The sequence below is a fragment of the Sus scrofa genome, chromosome 18 (assembly GCF_000003025.6).
Source record: "Sus scrofa isolate TJ Tabasco breed Duroc chromosome 18, Sscrofa11.1, whole genome shotgun sequence".
Lineage (NCBI taxonomy): Eukaryota > Metazoa > Chordata > Mammalia > Artiodactyla > Suidae > Sus > Sus scrofa.
Genome location: NC_010460.4, coordinates 30201068 through 30219281, shown reverse-complemented (window position 1 = coordinate 30219281; position 18214 = coordinate 30201068). Strand labels below are relative to the sequence as shown.

At 34.2% G+C, this 18214-nt stretch overlaps 1 protein-coding gene across 1 annotated transcript in view; it reads right to left on the bottom strand.

Moving 5' to 3' along the window:
- The window catches only part of TFEC (transcription factor EC), a 279833-nt gene that overhangs the window by 40945 nt on the left and 220674 nt on the right, over nucleotides 1-18214 (bottom strand).

Sequence of the window (18214 nt, the reverse complement as noted above, 5' to 3'; positions counted from 1 at the left end):
TTAGAAGAAATGCATTTCCACTTAGTTGTGTGGGAGAGGCCTGGAATTTCCTTGTTTTCTCAGCAGAAATAATAACCATATTTAATTGTTATGGAGAGTTTATTATATGCCAGGTGCTCTTCTAAATGCTTAAGATAAATCTTCACATTTAATGCTCCTATTGACCTGGGCAGTAGCTACACTTATTAGACAGATTTATTAGGTAAGTAAAGCACAGCAACTTATCCAAAGTAAAATGATAAGTGAAGGAATCAAGATGTATATACAGTCTGGCAATTTGACTTGAGGTGGTGTCTTCATATATAATTTTATACGGCCTCCTTGAAAGTTAACAGTGCCATTAGCTATGTTGGCTTTTCAATGATACACAGAATTCCACTGGGTGTGGCATGGTTAGGTTTGCCAGATGTGGCAAATAAATAAACAAAAAATACGGGATGCTCAGGAGCATTTGTCTTTCAGATGATCAATGAAAAATATTTTACTGCAATTGCATTTTCCTATGTACTTTGGTACATACTTAAACTAGTAACATGTTTGTCATCTTACATTAAGAAGTTAATTGGACATTCTGTATTTTACTGGTCAACCTTGGGCATGGATCTTGCATGACAAGGAGGCACCCCATGCCAGGAGGAGGCACAGGAGGAGCTTCATAGTACACCTGGCCAGCAGGTTGTGCAGAAAGACCAGAGCACTTTATCTTGGTGCACCAGCTTCACCAAATATAGAAGAAACTGCACAAAGACCCGCTTTCTCTTTCCTGCACGAAGATCTTCCTCGGGAAAGTTCTGTATTCAAACTGCCTTTTGCTTCTCTTGGGAAGCAAAGTTCTACCTAGATAATATAAATTTGCATTTACCAGCCCTCCATCTGAATAGCTAAAAGCAGAAATCTGAGAACAAGCAAAAAAAAATAACATAAGGACACAAAAGGAGAAGCTGTGTTTACAGGCAGACTTCTAGGTGGATTTATCGCTTGTCTTTTAAGAATACGTGAATGATGGAGTTCCCGTCGTGGCTCGGTGGTTAACGAATCCGACTAGGAACCATGAGGTTGCGGGTTCAATCCCTGGCCTTTCTCAGTGGGTTAAGGATCTGACATTGCCTTGAGTTGTGGTGTAGGTCACAGACGTGGCTCAGATCCTGCGTTGCTGTGGCTCTGGCTGGCGTAGCCCGGTGGCTGCAGCTCCGATTAGACCCCTAGCCTGGGAATCTCCATATGCCACTGGAGCGGCTCTAGAAAAGGCAAAAAAAGACAAAAAAAAAAAAAAAGAATAAGTGAATGAGTGAAAACCCAAGTGAAGATTGCCAAGAGATTCTGCAATATGAAAGAAAGCATCTGTTATGAAATGTCTACTTTTATTTTTAAATCTAGAGAAAGTAGAAGTAAATGTTTGACAGTCTACTTTGAACTATCAAAAATTCAATAAAACTGAGTATTAGTTGATCCCCTACTATGGATGTAACATGCTCTGGTGATATAAACTGAAACAAAGGCCTTGCCATCGAAGAAATTTTTGGTAAAACAAATTCTAGTAATATAAATGAAATGTCAAGTGTTGTGGAACGAATGAGTAAATGAATGAATGAACCAATAAATTAGTAAACCAATTCAACCAAAGGAAAGGAGAAGTAACCCAATGTCGGAAGGGGCTATAAATATGATACCCTAGCTTTCTATATTCATCCTAAACTTCTCCATTTTGCCTAGAAAGCTGAAAACATTTCTAGGATTCTTTTATAGCTTAAGTTCTCTTTATGGTTTAAGTTTCAACAAATGAATGGCCCTGGGTAAGATTTAAAGGCAAAAATGTGGCAGTGGGCTCAGTTCTACTATAGGCAAGTCCATAATAGAGATATTGACTTTCTGGCAACAACATTAGTAGACACCTTGTGTCTGGATAATATCTTAGTAGATGTTGAGAGGTTGTTATGTCCATTTCCTTCAGGCCTCCCAACAGCCACTTAAGCCACTATAAGATCCACTTAAGATCCTATAATAAAATTATACATATAATAAAATTAAAAATCCACTTAAGATCCTATAATAAAATTCTTTGGCTTTAACTACTTGGAGGGCAATTCTATTCTCCACTCTGTACTGTGATGGATGTTGTACAAGAAACACTCAGAAGATTATATGTGATTGGCTCCCAAAAGCAGTTACGTTTGAAGGCAGCAATGATGTTGTTAGCCTTAGAAAGTAGACTTGTAGTGGCAAAAATTACTTAAATCATCACTATTACTAAAGCAAAACTGAGTCTCTGTTGCTGGTTGCCAGCACTCAGTAACCTATAAAACAATTGCTAGGATGGCCTGCCCAGCCAGCAACTGGGACAAGTAGATCACACTGGATTCCTCCTACATGGGAGAGGAGGTAGGTGTACTGACTAGTGAGTGCACTGGCTTATGTGGGATATGGATTTGCCTTTACAGTCTACTTTGTAATCAATATTTTTGGACTTACTGAAGAGTTTATGTTTTAAACCATGGTATTGCTACATAACACAACTCTTGACTGACCAAGACATTCATTATGTAGACTAAATAGGTGAGAAAGTAGGCTGACTCCTGAGGGATTCACTATTCTTAGCATGTACTCAAAAACAATGGGCCTTTTGTAAATATAGACCATTGAAAACTGTAAATTTGTACTTCACTACGGTAGAATGTTTCCCTATAGTACGACATATGCTTTCAGCCAGCAAATGATGTGCAGTCCTTTTTCTCTTGTAGTTGAAACATATGTCTGGGCACTAAGGGGTTGAAGTACTAGTAGCACTTCTGCTTTAGTACATTTAAGGACCCACTAACAATATTTTTGGTTCTCATTCCTGTGACTTTGCTTCTGATAATTTTGAGGACTTGGAACCCAAGAGATGAATCCTTCCACCACGAACACATCAACGTTTTTTTGAATTGAAAGTTAAGACTGCCACCTTTTAATATTGAGCTACGCATGACATTGGGCCAAGAGACAGAGAGAGGATTATTATATTTTCTGGGGTGATTAATCCCGATTACTAAGGTGGAAATGAGGTTTCTGTTCTCATGTGGGGCAGGGAAAAGCATATCTACAGCTCATGAAGTCTTCTAGAACACATTTTGGCTCTGCCAAGTCCAACTATAAAATTTAATGGAACAGCACACAGGATCAATAAAGGCTCAAACAGTTCAGTTATGAAAGTTTGGGTCACTCCACCAGTTAAAATTCCCAACTCATATGGTATTTTTCCCAATGATAAAGAGACCTATGAAAAGGTTTTAGAAGGAAGAAAGTTATAAATAATTATGACCTGGTGACCCATTGCAGAAATAAGGGCTTAAATAGCAATTCATATTATCTTCCTTGTGTGATTATATCTGTAGCACTTTTGCTAACCAATTTTATTTTCTCACCATTTTCTTTTTATCATTTTATTTGGAGCATGCTGGTATTAGTTTACTTTGCAATTTTGTCCATAATTTAAAGAATATAAAGATGGGGCTATGACTGAATGTGGGAGATGTGGTGACTAATGAGATTGTAGGCCTCCTTTTTTACACAGAAGGCGAAAGCCATTCCACTTGTACTTTGAAAGCTTCATTATTGCAGGATGTATTTTGTATTTTGCTGTTCCGTTGCTGTCATCTGAAAGGTTAAAATTGGAAAGGACTTGATCAAAGTTGAGTAACCAAAGCAGTAAATTGAGGTAGATACGGTGGCTTGGTATTCAACATCTATCTAAATGTCTCTCAAGGTTGCTTATGATACTGTAGGTATTAGAAAACTAAAAACCACATTTTTTTTTCCCACAGGCCCCACTACAGCTAAGTTGCTGGATATGATTAAAATTCTACCACTCATATAGACTTGAATGAGATTTGGAAAGTAGAAGTGAAACAAAATGTTGTTTCTATTTCTGTTGGCAAGGATGGTCAAAGAGGCATGTGCTTTTTTCTGCTACACCATTAGCAGAGGTCTCAGTGCCTGGTCACTAGATTTGTGGATGCCAAGGCAGGATATATGCCCTCTGTTTTGCTCTTCAGGATGCAATACGGATAGCATTGGTTTGGAGCTGGTATCATGGCAATTTCTTTATGGTGGTGCCTTAAAGATTGATTATAGTGGTTTCTGGTTTGTGGTAGTGGCAACACAGTCTGGAGCTGCAGCAGACATGTTCCACATTGGTAGGTGATATTTTCTGATAAAACAGAGACTATCATTTCCTGTGGTGGTCAGGTTCTGCAGTATAGTTACAGAGTCGCCTCTGAAATCTCAACCTGCGATTTGTTTCCTCAGGTATTCTGGACATTCTGTAAGTCAGACAACCTATAATACATCCATTTTGACTTAAGCTGGGTAGAATAAATTCTATTTCCCATGACATAAGCCTAAATATGAAAAACATTTGACCACAGAGGTTGAGATGAGAAGCAAGTAGACATAAGAACAGGCTGAAAAAAAGACCTACAGAGAAAATTAGGATTGCAAGGCAAAAAATAAATTTTTACAGTGAAGTATAATTGATTTACAGTATTATGTTAGTTTCATGTGTATAGCATAGTGATTCAGATACTGCAGATTCTTTTCTCTTACAGGTTATTACAAAATGTTGAGTATAGTTCCTTGTGCTATACAACAGGTCCTTGTTAGTTATTTTATATACGGTAGTGTATATATATTAATCCCAACCTCCTAATTTATCCCTCCCCCCTCTGTATACCCTTTGGCGACCGTAAATTTTTTTTCTGTCTGTGGTCTATTTCTTTTTTGTAAATTACTTAATTTGTATCATTTTCTTTTAGATTTCAAATATAAATGACATTATATGATATTTGTCTTTCTCTGTCTGGCTTACTTTAGATAATCTCTAGGAAGACATAAGTGTGAGACTGGATACTATAAAACTCCTAGAGGAAAACAGGCAGAACATTCTTTGGCATAAACTGCCACAATGTTGTTTTAGATACATCTTCTAGCATAATGGTAATAAAAGCAAAAATAAACAAATGGGACCTAATTAAACTTAAAACTTCTACACAGCAAAGGAAAGCATAAGCAAAACAAAAAGACCATCTACAGGATGGGAGAAAATATTTGCAAATGATGCGACTGACAAGGGATTGAGTTCCAAAATATATAAGTAGCTCATACAGCTCAATATAAAAGAACAAAAAACACAATCAAAAAATAGGCAGAAGACTTAAATAGGTATTTCTCCAAAGAAGGCATACAGATGGCCAACAGGCACATGAAAAAAATGCTCAAGCTTGCTAATTATTAGAGAAATGCAAGTCAAAACTACAATGAAGGGGGAGTTCCCCTCGTGGCTCAGTGGTTAACAAATTCAACTAGTATCCATGAGGATGCAGGTTCAATCCCTGGGCTTGCTCGGTGAGTTACAGATCTGGCACTGCCGTGAGCTGTGGTGTAGGTCACGATGTGGCTCAAATCCCACATTGCTGTGGCTGTGGCATAGGCCAGCAGCTGTAGCTCTGGTTTGACCCCTAGCCTGGGAACCTCCATATGCCACAGGTACAGCTTTAAAAAGACTGAAAAAATAAGAAAAGAAAAAAAAGCTACAATGAAGTATCACCTCACTCCAGTCAGAATGGGCATAATAAAAAAAAAATCAACAAATATTAAATGCTGGAGAGGATGTAGAGAAAAAGGAACCCGTCTACACTGTTGGTTGGAAGTACATTGGTTTAGCTACTATGGAGAACAGTATGGAGATACCTTAGAAAACTAAAACTGAGTTACCATATGATCCAGCAATCCCACTTCTGCGCCTATATCTAAAGAAAACTATAATTTAAAAGATACATGCACCCCAATTTCACTGCAGAACAATTTACAATAGCCAAGAATGGCAGCAATCTAAACATCCCTTGACAGAGGAATTGATAAAGAAGATGTGGTACACATATACAATGGAATACTACTCAGCCATAAAAAGAATGAAATAATGTCAACTGCAGCAACATGGATGGACCTAGAGATTATCAGAGAAAGACAAAATTTAAAAATCTAAGTTTTCTTAAGTGAATTAAACATTATAACAGACACTGCAGAAAACTCAATGGTTCTGTGACAAATTTAAGAAGCCCTCCTGAAAACAAGGAAAAGACTACAAAATTCAAACAATAAGACAATGCAGTAGACATGGATGTCAAGAGGTATTAAATGTGTGGATATTAAGTGTTACATAAAGAGAAATCAAAACTAAGGACACCAATTATTATAATGGGCTGAGGAGACAAACAAAAGAAGAAAATTTAATTCAGAAAACTATAGACTTTGGTGTGTAGAACACAAGGTCTCCTTTAGAGTTCCAGGTAAAATTTCCTGATTATGTGTTTGAATTTAAAGATGAATAAACATTATGTGAACATCCAAGCTCAAATAAAAACCATCTTTCAATGGTTTTTAATTCCTTTTAAATACTCTAAAAGGAATTCTGGTTTACATAAGAAGACCAAAAATAGTATTTTGCTCTATAACATTCAGTAACAACATACAAAGAAGTAATGTGTACAGAATTTTGATGAAAAAAAATTTTGTAAACTAAGAACTGTAAACCTAGCCAAATAGTCTGAGGTCAAAAAAGAAGCTTGCGATGTGTAAAAACTCATAAATAAGCCACATACAGATCTCTCCTGAATCCTGAAAGCAATTATTCAATAACTAATGGCAATCAACCAAGATGAGCCAAGGTAAATAAATGAAGACTATGGCAGGTGTTGTAAAAAGATGGGGTAGTTAACATCGAAACTCTGATAACAAAATAGAAATTAAAGTTCTAAAAACTTCTCGAAAATAAAGATTAATAATGTAAAATTTTGATAGATTTATTGACATATAATTCACATATCATAAAATTCACCCACTTAAAGTTTACTATTCAATTATTGTTAATATATTCACAGAATTGTGCAGCCATAGGCACCATCTAATTTAAGAACATTTTGTCACTCAAAAATAATCCCATTCCCATTAGCAATTATTCCCTATTCTCTCTAACTCACCCACAACACTAGGAATCCAGTAAATTAACTTTCTGTCTCTGTAACTATTTTGGTCATTTCATACAAATTAAATCATACATCATACAATATGTGGCCTTTTGTGTCTGGCTTCTTTCAGTTAGCATAACATTCTCAAGACTGACCCTTGCTGTAGCATGTATCAGTACTTCATTCCCTTCTATGACTGAACAATATTGAGTAGGATAGCTGTACCACATTTCATTTTTTCCTTCATCCATTGCTGGACACTTGGTATTTTTTATCTTTTTGCTACTTGATAACTCTCATGTACATGTTTTTATATAGAAATATCTTTTCATTTTTCTTGGGTTTATATCTTGGAGTAAAATTACTGGATCATATAGTAATGTTATGTTTAACATTTTGAAATACCGCCAAGTGTTTTTCAAAAGTGGCTGCACTATTTTATATGCCCGTGAGCATTAAGTTTCATCAGCAATATGGGAGACATGTACAGGATCTGATTTCTCCATATCCTCGCCCATTCCTGTGCTCTTTTTTCTTTTTGTTTTTTTAATTATTCTGTGGGTGTGGAGTGTATCTTCTTGTGGTTTTAATTTTCAGTTCATTAATAGACTAATTATCAAGCATATTTTCATGTATTTATTGGTCATCTTTCCAGTCTTCTTTGGAGAAATGACTATTCAGGTCCTTTGCTCATTTTAAAATTGGGTTGTCTTTTGAAATTATTCAGTTGTGTTGGAGTTCCCATTGGGGCTTAGCGGAAACGAATCTGACTAGCATCCATGAGGACACAGGTTTGATCCCTGGCCTCACTCAGTGGATTAAGGATGTGGCATTGCTGTGAGCTGTGGTGTAGATTGGACGCAGCTCAGATCTGGTGTTGCCATGACTGTGGCGTTAGGTTGGCAGCTTCAGCTCCAACTGGACCCCTAGCCTGGGAACCTCCATATGCTGTGGGTGCAGCCCTCAAAAGACAAAAAAACAAAGAAATTATTTTATTGTAACAGTTTTTTATGCATTCCAGATACAAATCTCTTTTCAGATATATAATCTGCAAGTATATTCTCTCATTCTATGGTTTGTCTTCCTATTGTCGATTATTTCATTTGCAGCACAAAAGTTTTTAATTTTGATAAGATCCAATTTATTTTTTCCTCATGTTTTCAATACCCATATCTAAGAAACTATTGCCTAACCTAAGGTAACAAATAGTTATTCCTATGTTTTCTCCTAAGAGTTTTATTATTTTAGGTTTTACACTTAGGTCCATGATCCAGTTTAAAGAATTCAGTGTATGAGAGGTTCAATTTTAGCTGGCTTTTATCAGGTTGAAGAACCAACTGTGCATTCCTGGGATAAGTTCCACATAATCATGATATATAATCTTTTTTACAACTTGCTAGTATGTTATTGAGATTGTTTTATTATAGTCATAAGATATATTGGTTCTGTAATTGCATTTTCTTGTGATGTCTTTGTATTGTCTGGGTAGCAAAATAATATAGTCTTCATAGAATGATTTGGGAAGTCCCTTCTGTTTCCTTTTTTAGAAGAGTTTGTGAATGATTAGTATTAACTATTTAAATACTTGGTAGAAATCTAAAGGAAAGCCCTTTGTACCTGGTTTTTCTTTGTGAGAATTTTTTAAATTACTAATCCAATCATAATTACTTGCTTTAAATAATTCAGATTTTTCTGTATCTTCTTAAGTCAGTTTTGGTAGTTTGTATCTTTTTAGGGATTTGCTGATGCCATCTAATTTGCCTAATTTGTAGGACTACACTGGTTTATTATACTCCCTTAATAAAATTTTTTATCTCTGAAACATTAGTAGAAACTCACACCTCTTTCATTTATGATTTTATTAATTTGTTTTCATTTTTATTTTTCAGTCTAGCCAAAGATTTGTCAATTTTGTTAATATTTTTTAAAGAATCAACTTTGGTATCATTGATTTACTCTATTTTTCTATTCTATAATTCATTTATTTCATTTATTGTTTACTTCCTTATTTTTGCTTGAGTTCAGTTTTTTTTCTGGTTTTTTTTTTAAGTATTTCAGGTTTTTTTCTGGTTGTTTTTTTTAAGTAGAAGGTACGATTTTTTTTATTTAAGATTTTTCTTTTTTAATATGGATTTTTTCCAGTTTTCAATTTTCTTCTAAGCATGGCTTAGCGGCATCCCATATATTCTTGTGTGATGTGTTTTCATCTTATTCATCTCAAAGTATTTTCTAGTTATTATTTTGATTTCTTCTTTGATTCACCAGTAATTTAGGAACATGTTTAAATTCTACATATTTGTGCAAATCTCAATTTTTCTTTGTATTATAGATTTCTAGTTTAATTCTATTATGTTCTGAGAATACACTTTTCATTATTTTGATCCTTTAAAATTGATTAAGTCTTGTGTATGGCCTAACGTACGGTCCATTCTGGAGAATGTCCCATGTGTGCTTGAGGAAAGTGTGTATTTTCCTGTGCTTGCAGAGAGTGTTCAATAGATGTCTGTTAGATCTATTTAGTTGATGATATTCTTCATGTCTTCTTTATTCTTAATGATCTTCCATGTACTTGCTCTAATCTGTAATTAAAAGTGGAATATTGAAGTCTCAACTACTCTTGTTTAATTGTTTATTTTTCCTCTCAGTTCTGTTCATCTTTGCTTCATGAAGTTTGGAACTCTATTGTAAGGTGCATATATGTGTATAATTGTTAGAGCTTCCTGATGGAGTCAGACTTTTATGATTATAAACTACCTTTATTTATCTCTAGTAACTTACTTTTGTTTGTTTTAAAGTCTATTTTGTCTGATAGTGTGGCCACTCCAGCTGTATTATGGTTATTTGCATGATATATATACATATATATATATGTAGTCATACTTTTACATTTGCTTCATTTGTATTTTTGAAACTAAAGCATATTTTTTGTAGACAGCATGTAGGTGAATCTTGATTTTTTCTTTAATTTGGTCTTGTATTTTCAGCCTTTTAATTGGACTGTTTAATTCACTTAATGTTATTACTGATACAATTGGACTTATTTCTAGCATTTTACTATTTGTTTCCTTCATGTATCATGAGATTTTTTTCTCTGTTTATCCCCTTAAATCTTCTCTTGCATTAATTGAATATTTTCTTACATAATGTTTTAATTTCTGTAGCAATTTTGAAACTTTACATTTTCACTTATTTTCTTAGTGGCTCCTGTAGAGTTTCCAAATACACTTAATAGAAACTTCTTTATATTTATACCAAATTGATTCCAGTATGATACAGAAACATTACGTCTTTATAGCTTGAATCCCTCTACCCTCTTTCTGTGTTATTACTAATATACATTTTAGATTTATGTATATTATGAACACAAGAAATATAATATATATTACTTTATATAATTTTTATCTATTAAAAACTTGAGAGAGGAAATAAATGCAATATATAGTTGCAGAGTCTTTTATGTTAGCTTTCTGGTTCTCTTCATTTGTTCCTGTGGATTCAAGTTACTATTTGGTATCATTTTCTTAATCCAATACAGCTTTGTTCCATATGTTTTAGGCTCACCGATAAAATTATATAAATATTATTTTATGTAGTTTTTAAGTCAATTAAAAGAAGAAATAATATATGCATTTATAATATCATTTTAAATTACCTATTTACCTTTACCGATGATCTTTTTTGTGTGTGGATCTAATTTATTATTAAATGAGAAATTACCACAGTATATGGAAGAGTCCAGTTTGTATTTGTGAATAAGATAATTTGGAATAAAAAGTAACAAAATGTCAATCACTGTGATTATGATTTATATCAATTTGAAAGTCTTTTATTCATATTTGTTCATACATTAATGTGTTCTAATTTCTATAAAATGAGTATGCTACTTTATAATAAGTGAGTGTGCTTTAAAACCCTAGATTCTAAAATGGCACATTCTTATTTTTAAGTTTTTCAGTTACAAGTTCTTTTAGGCCTTTTAAATTTTCTTTGAGTATCTCATTCCACTCACTTAACTTCAAGAATATTGGTGAAAGGTGCAATGTCTCTGGACCATAGTGGAATATGCTTGAACAATACAAAAATCTCATTTATAATCATCCTGGGCAAAGAATTTACTTTTCTCAATGAAAATTGTTGCAGTTTGTCAAGAAGAAAAATTTCCCTGAAGAAGATAAAAATGGGAAAGCAACTTAAAATGGAATAAGTCAGTCTCTCAAATAAGCAACATTTTGGAAAATTTTGCATCTTATTCTTGTATTTTTAGTCATAAATAAGGTTTATTTGTAGAAGACAAAATCAAAGCATGTCATACAGTTGAGCTGGCATTCTCATGGATAAATGCGTAAGATGATGCTAAGGAAACTGACACAAAACACTTGATTGTGCCAACTTAGAAGTTCCCTCATTTCTCCTAGGAATAAATAAATGGAAGAGAACATTGCACCCTAATGGGGGATAGAAGTATTTTCATATAATTTAATCTAATTTAATTTTTTTTTTTTTGTCCTTTTGCCTTTTCTAGGGCCGCTCCCACATATGGAGGTTCCCAGGCTAGGGGTCCAATCAGAGCTGTAGCTGCCGGCCACAGCCACAGCCACAGCAATGCAGGATCTGAGCCACGTCTGCAACCTACATCACAGCTCACAGCAATGCTGGATCCATAACCCACTAAGCAAGGCCAGGGATCGAACCCTCAACCTCATGGTTCCTAGATGGATTCGTTAACCACTGAGCCACGATGGGAACACCCTAATTTAATTTTTTAAGCAACACATTAGACTTTTATCTTTCATTCAGATTTCTTTTTTTGAAGTTCCAATACATTTTATTTTGTATTGTTTTAAGGTATGCCACAGTGCTTTTAAATAGGGCTTATTTGTGGATGAACTTCTTTCAATTCATCATATTTTCATTCATTTCTTAAATATATTACCACAGATACGTTTCAGTGAAGATAGGTTAATAAAAATTAACCTCCTTAATTATATTTCTTTTCTTTTTTGGTAGTTTTAATATGCAGAATGAGTTAAATAATACTGAAAACTGATACTTAAGACCTCAAAATGACAGCACTGTCCACTAGAGGCCACATACAGCTTAGGAAAAATGAGGAGAACCATTTAAGATGATTGAAGTGTATATACCCAATTATGGGCTTTATTTTTATGAAAAAGGACCTTTGTAGAAGAAAACTAGAATCTCTCATTAGATGGCAGGGAAAATTAGACAACTTTAAAAAGTCAATGAGTGAACGTTAAACATTTTGCTTTCCAAAATATTAATTTCATAGGCGGCAATAACTTCATTGCTCCCTGATTATTGGCAAAGTCAAGACATGCATGTTCTCCTTTTGAACACTGTATTAATGAAATTGAAGGTTGTGTGCTTTACGTAATGTATGTTCTGCAACATTTTGAAAGCTTAGCTGGGAATCCCTGTGGTGCTGACTGAAGGAAAAAAGGAAGCAAAGTCTTCTCCAGTTTTTAAAAACCAGAAGTATTTTTCAGAAGTCATGTATGAAATAAACTGCTTATGAGAAAATGACTGTAATGCTGCCTCAGTTTTCAGTGATAGAGGGATCTGTTTAAAACACTCTGACATAAAAAATAAATCAGCTTTAACTTCAATTATTAAGTGCTAAAGTAGCATTCTTTGATAGAAAGGGGTGGGTTTCTGGCATTGCAATGATAAATATGTATGAAAAGAGTTATGTCACCATGGAAACCAAAACCTTGCCGTATTTTTTTAGACAAGGCAAATAGTATAATAGAAACTAGGGATCTCTAAAGACATTGTTGAAGACCAATCACTATTAGCTATGTTTTTATATTCTTAAGTTTTAATATTTCTTAGTTTTTAGTATTCATTTAAAGTTCTGAGGAAAACTTTGGGATTTTTATCAAGTCAATTTTGAAATTTCAAGCATTTTAATGACTATTTCTAAATAAGCATTTGCAATTGTCGGCATAGTTGCATTATTAACTAATGTGATTTACAAACTTTGAACGTCCTTCTGAAGAAATCAAATGTGTATTTCTTTAGGATAACATGGCCTCTCATATAGACATGTAGGCAGTTAGCTTTTATATTTCTTCTTCAGCTTTTGCTTCCTATAAGTGATTCCTGGATTAGAAGTGATGAAGGTTAATATCTGAATCCAATGATGTTTTTCCTGTGACAAATTTTATAAGTACTTTCTGGAGTTTCTGATAGAGTGTCCCTGGCTTTTTAGTCGGGACTACTTCCTGCTAGGAGCCAATACATTTCATATTCCCTCTTTCCCTAAAAGTACAGAGTTCAATTATTTTTAATGACTTAATTTTAAGTATAATTTTAAATGAAGGGTATGGTAGGCAAGCCAGATATACCTTCCAACGTAAGAGGCAATATTTTCAACAGAAAAGAGTACTGATATCCAAATGTCTAAACCTAGTTCTATTATTTAAAGAGCAGTTTGGCCTGGAAAAACTATCTCATCTCTCAGAGCCTTCATTTCTATGTTTCTAAAATGGGACTTATTATTTATCCATATGATCAGGATTATTTTGAGAATCATTGTTTACTTTAAAAATCTTTTTAAAATTGTGAATTATATTTCGAATATAAGGTGAAATTAGGTTTTATGGCAGATTAAAAACTCACCCAGGCAAATCTTGTATAATACTACTATATGATAACCTAAGTTAAGTTTATAGCTCATAAGGTACATCTAGACTGTGCTTATGCTATGCCAAAATATCTGGTTCACAATGGGACCGAATAAAACCAACAAGCTTTTGCACAGCAAAGGAAACCAAAAAGAAAACAAAAAGACAACTTACAGAATGGGAGAAAGTAATTTAAAAAGAGGCAACTAACAAGGGCTTAATCTCTAAAATATACAAACAACTATACAATTCAACAGCAAAAAAGCCAACAACCCAATTGAAAAATGGGCAAAAGACCTGAAAGAAGAAATACAGATGGCCAACAAGCACATGGAAAAATGTTCAACATCACTGATTATTAGAGAAATGCAAATCAAAACTACTATGATGGACCACTTCAAACCAGTTAGAATGGTCTGCATTAATAAGTCCACAAATAGCAAATGCTGGAGAGGGTATGAAGAAAAGGGAACCCTTCTACACTGTTAGTGGGAATGTAAATTGGTAGAACCACTATGGAAAACAGTATGGAGGTACCTTAGAAAACTAAATATAGAACTACCATATGACCCAGCAATCCCACTCTTGGGCATATATCCAGACAAAGTGTACCTTGAAAAAGACACATGCACATGTATGTTCATTGCAGCACTATATACAATAGCCAAGACATGGAAACAACCTAAATGTCCATTGACAGATGAATGGATTTAGGAGATGTGGTAACTATACACAATGGAATACCACTCAGTCACAAAAAACAAAGTAATGCCATTTGCAGCAACATGGATCGAACTAGAGACTCCCATATTAAGTGAAGTGAGCCAGAAAGAGAAAGACAAATACCATGTGATATCACTTATATCTGGAATCTAATATATGGCACAAATGAACCTTTCCACAGAACAGAAAATCATGGACATGGAGAACAGACTCATGGTTGTCCAGATGGAGGGGAAGAGAGTGGGATGGACTGGGAATTTGGGGTTAATAGATGCAAACTATTGCCTTTGGAATGGTTAAGCAATGAGATCCTGCTGTATAGCACTAGGAATTATATCTAGTCACTTATGATGGAGTATGATAATGTGAGAAAAAAGAATGTATATATGTATGTGTGACTGGATTACCTTGCTGTACAGTAGAAAATTGACAGAACACTATAAACCAGCTATAATGGAAAAAAATAAAAACCATTAAAAAAATCTGGTTCAAAAGTGAACATTCATATATGCTATTTTTCAAATAAAGTTTTATCTTCTTTTTTGTTTTATGTATTTATTTTGTCAGTCATCAGAATTATTAGCAATTATGTAGTTCTAATGAGCAGTTCAGGAGACACCTTCAAAATTAAAATCACTGTGGTAAATTTTTACAAGGGACATTAGCGGCTTTGATATGTTTACCTGACTGATAACTGTGTTACTTCACTGAGCAATGAGAAATATTTGATATAGCAAGACACCAGATTTTTAAACACAGAAGTTAAAATGTGGTAATGATCAACAAAAAACACCTCATTCTTACAGAGCATCACTCTATTGATGGGTTTCTTACAAAGAGGGTCCCATCTCTTCCACAAAATTGTCCTCATTCTTTAAAATTCCATAGTCCAGGGCTGCTGCAAATGCAGCAACCCTGCCATGGCTCTGAGAGTCAATGCCATGGCCAGTGTTGCTTTGTAAGAGTTATCTAACTGCTCCTGTGAGACGTAAAGCCCCTCCTACTTTGGGTGTGCCCTTTTAGTCAGGAAGCACATGGCAGGGCCTTCTGCACATCCCTCAGTGCCCTGGAATGCTATTACACTACCACACTTAATCTAATACATAGCACAAATGAACCTTTCCACAGAAAAGAAAATTGTGGACTTGGAGAACAGACCTGTGGTTGCCAAGGGGGAGGAGGAGGGAGTGGGATGGACTAGGAGTCTGGGGTTAATAGATGCAAACTCTTGCATTTGGAGTGGGTAAGCAATGAGATCCTGCTGTATAGCACAGGGAACTATATCTAGTCACTTATGATGGAACATAAAGGAGGATAATGTGAGAAAAAGCATGTGTGACTGGTCACTTTGCTGTACAGCAGAAATTGACAGAACACTGTAAACCAACTGTAATGGAAAAAATTAAAATCCCTTAAAAAACACAAATAGTACATTGTTTACTATTAGAACAACTGCTTTTTTTTTTCTTTTTTTCTGTAAGAGGAACTTTCTCCTCACATAGCATTCAAAGTAATTCTTATTAACAGAGTACCAAGTCTAACTGAGTACTTGAAGAGCCTCAGAGTTTTAAGATGGTTCAGGACTAATTAGGTCAGATTCGCAATCTCGGTGACCACTAAAAATTGCTTGTGGAACTACTACTACGACAAGAAAAAAGCCCACCTCCAAAGAGAATAACTAATCCTATGATACTTAGTTTTCATTTACTCTTATTTATTCCAACAAGGAGTATATATTTTGTAATTTCCTTTTATTGGACAAATTTATGCTTTTAAGTTCCTTACATCTTTAAATAAATAACAGATTTCCTGGCTTCATAGATAGTTTCACATATTTTCTGAAAAGTAGATATTTATTTTCAAAATTTTTTATGTTTTCTAAGATCAGAACCTATTTTAAACAAAGCTATGGACTCTTAGGAATACTTGAAAACAAGAACAGACAGAGTGGCTTTCTTATTGAATGAACACTTGAGCTATAAAACTATGGCTCTGCAACTCTACATTTATATCTTTAAACATTGTCCCTAGTTATTATAAAAATTTAAATCTCCACCACTTTTAATGATAGAAAAAAATGAGGAGCTGTTTGAGCACATTCATCCACTTTTACTGTAACAGACTGGAATATTATGGTCAAAGTATATGCAAAAGTAAATACAAACAAATCAAAATCATCCCCAAATCCAGATTTTTCCCCTACACAATGACTAACATCTTGAAATTTCTACTTATGTAGATCTATTTTTTTACTCATACCGTCACACAGACAAAGCAGTTACTTAGATAGTAAGTTTATACAAAGAACATCACTATCCAATATTGCTCCCAGCACTTCCAAAAGGTAATTTCTTACTGGACAAGGAAGAGATCTATTTCTGCCTCTTTCCCCTACAGGCACAGATTTTAAGGCTTTATTAAGTTACATAAAAATCTTTGGATTCTTATATTTATGTGGACAAAAATAAAAGCACTTAACATTTCTTATCAAGTCTGATCAGTGCCATGTTTTCACTCTAATTTCTAATGATGGTTCTCATAGTGATTTTGTAGCAAGAATTTATTTAAGAAAACATATTAGGGTTTCAACAGGTTGAAATATCAGAAAGTAAGGAAGGGTTAACAGCTAACGTAAGTTTAAAGAGGTTCAAACAGACCTATTTACTGACTATTTTTAGGTAATAACGTTCATTTGTGTGAGCCATAAAAAGGCAAGCCTTTCTCAAAAGAGACACTGTTTTTAGACATGCTGTTAAGCTAAAAAACACCTCACACACATCTAATAAGTAACCAATAACCTATTTCACCATAAAATGCTCTCATCCCTACCTCTTCTATCTAGCTATGTCTCGTGTGTCAACAGTTTATCACGGAGGTGAAAAAAAATAAGAGAAAGTAAGGGAAAAAATAAGACAGTGAAAATATATCACAGTGAAAATCTTTTAAGAAGAAAAAACACGCAAAATATACTACAACATTTTTGTATCTAAGTGTGCCAGCTATCTTTAGACACTAATAGAAGAAAAAGTGACTTGAATTCCAATTACGAAATTATCTGTTTTTCAGTTATTAGTCACTGCATTCAAAATTTCATTTTTAAAAATGATACCACTTCTTATCATTATTATTTAAGAAAAATAGAATTAAACTAGTCAAATAGAGCTCTAGCTTTTTATACTATATTTATTTGAAAAAATAGCCCACATATGTATGCAAAGTGAGTTCAAACAGGCTAATATATGGGTAAATAAGCTGTGGTGTGAATTTAGGAACACAAAATAGGTAAAAATTTTTCTGAGGTGTCAATGATATGTCTTTGTCCATTTCATTTAATGATTTAATGACCATTGAAAAGCTTTGACAACGGCGTGGAAAGAGTGAGTGGGATGGGGAAAGTTTATGTAAAGAAGGCAAAAAGCATAAGAACGCTTAGGTTTGAAGTTGACAGAAAGGTAGAGAGGAGGAATCTGGGGTCCTTCCAAGCTCCTGCTAAACTTGACTGTCTCCTTTCTTCTCCTTCAAAAATCCAGGTTAGCCCTTCTTAACACTGCACATGTCATTTTACCTTCAACAAACAAGCTTTACTTTAAGCTACATGGAATATACAACCACAGGCATACTCTTCTGTCAACCAGTTATGTTTTGGCCTTTTGAGTTGAGGATTGGAAAAGGGAAGACTAACCAAAAAGAGATTTTCTGAGGCCAAGCTCACAAGGAACCAGGAGTAGAGGATCAGTATAAACAGTAATACAAACAAGAGATTTTAATGAAATCTCTTATTTTGATTGGAATTGAGCCATAAAACTTTAGCTGTTTGATAGCATCTATTAAAAATGAAGCTCA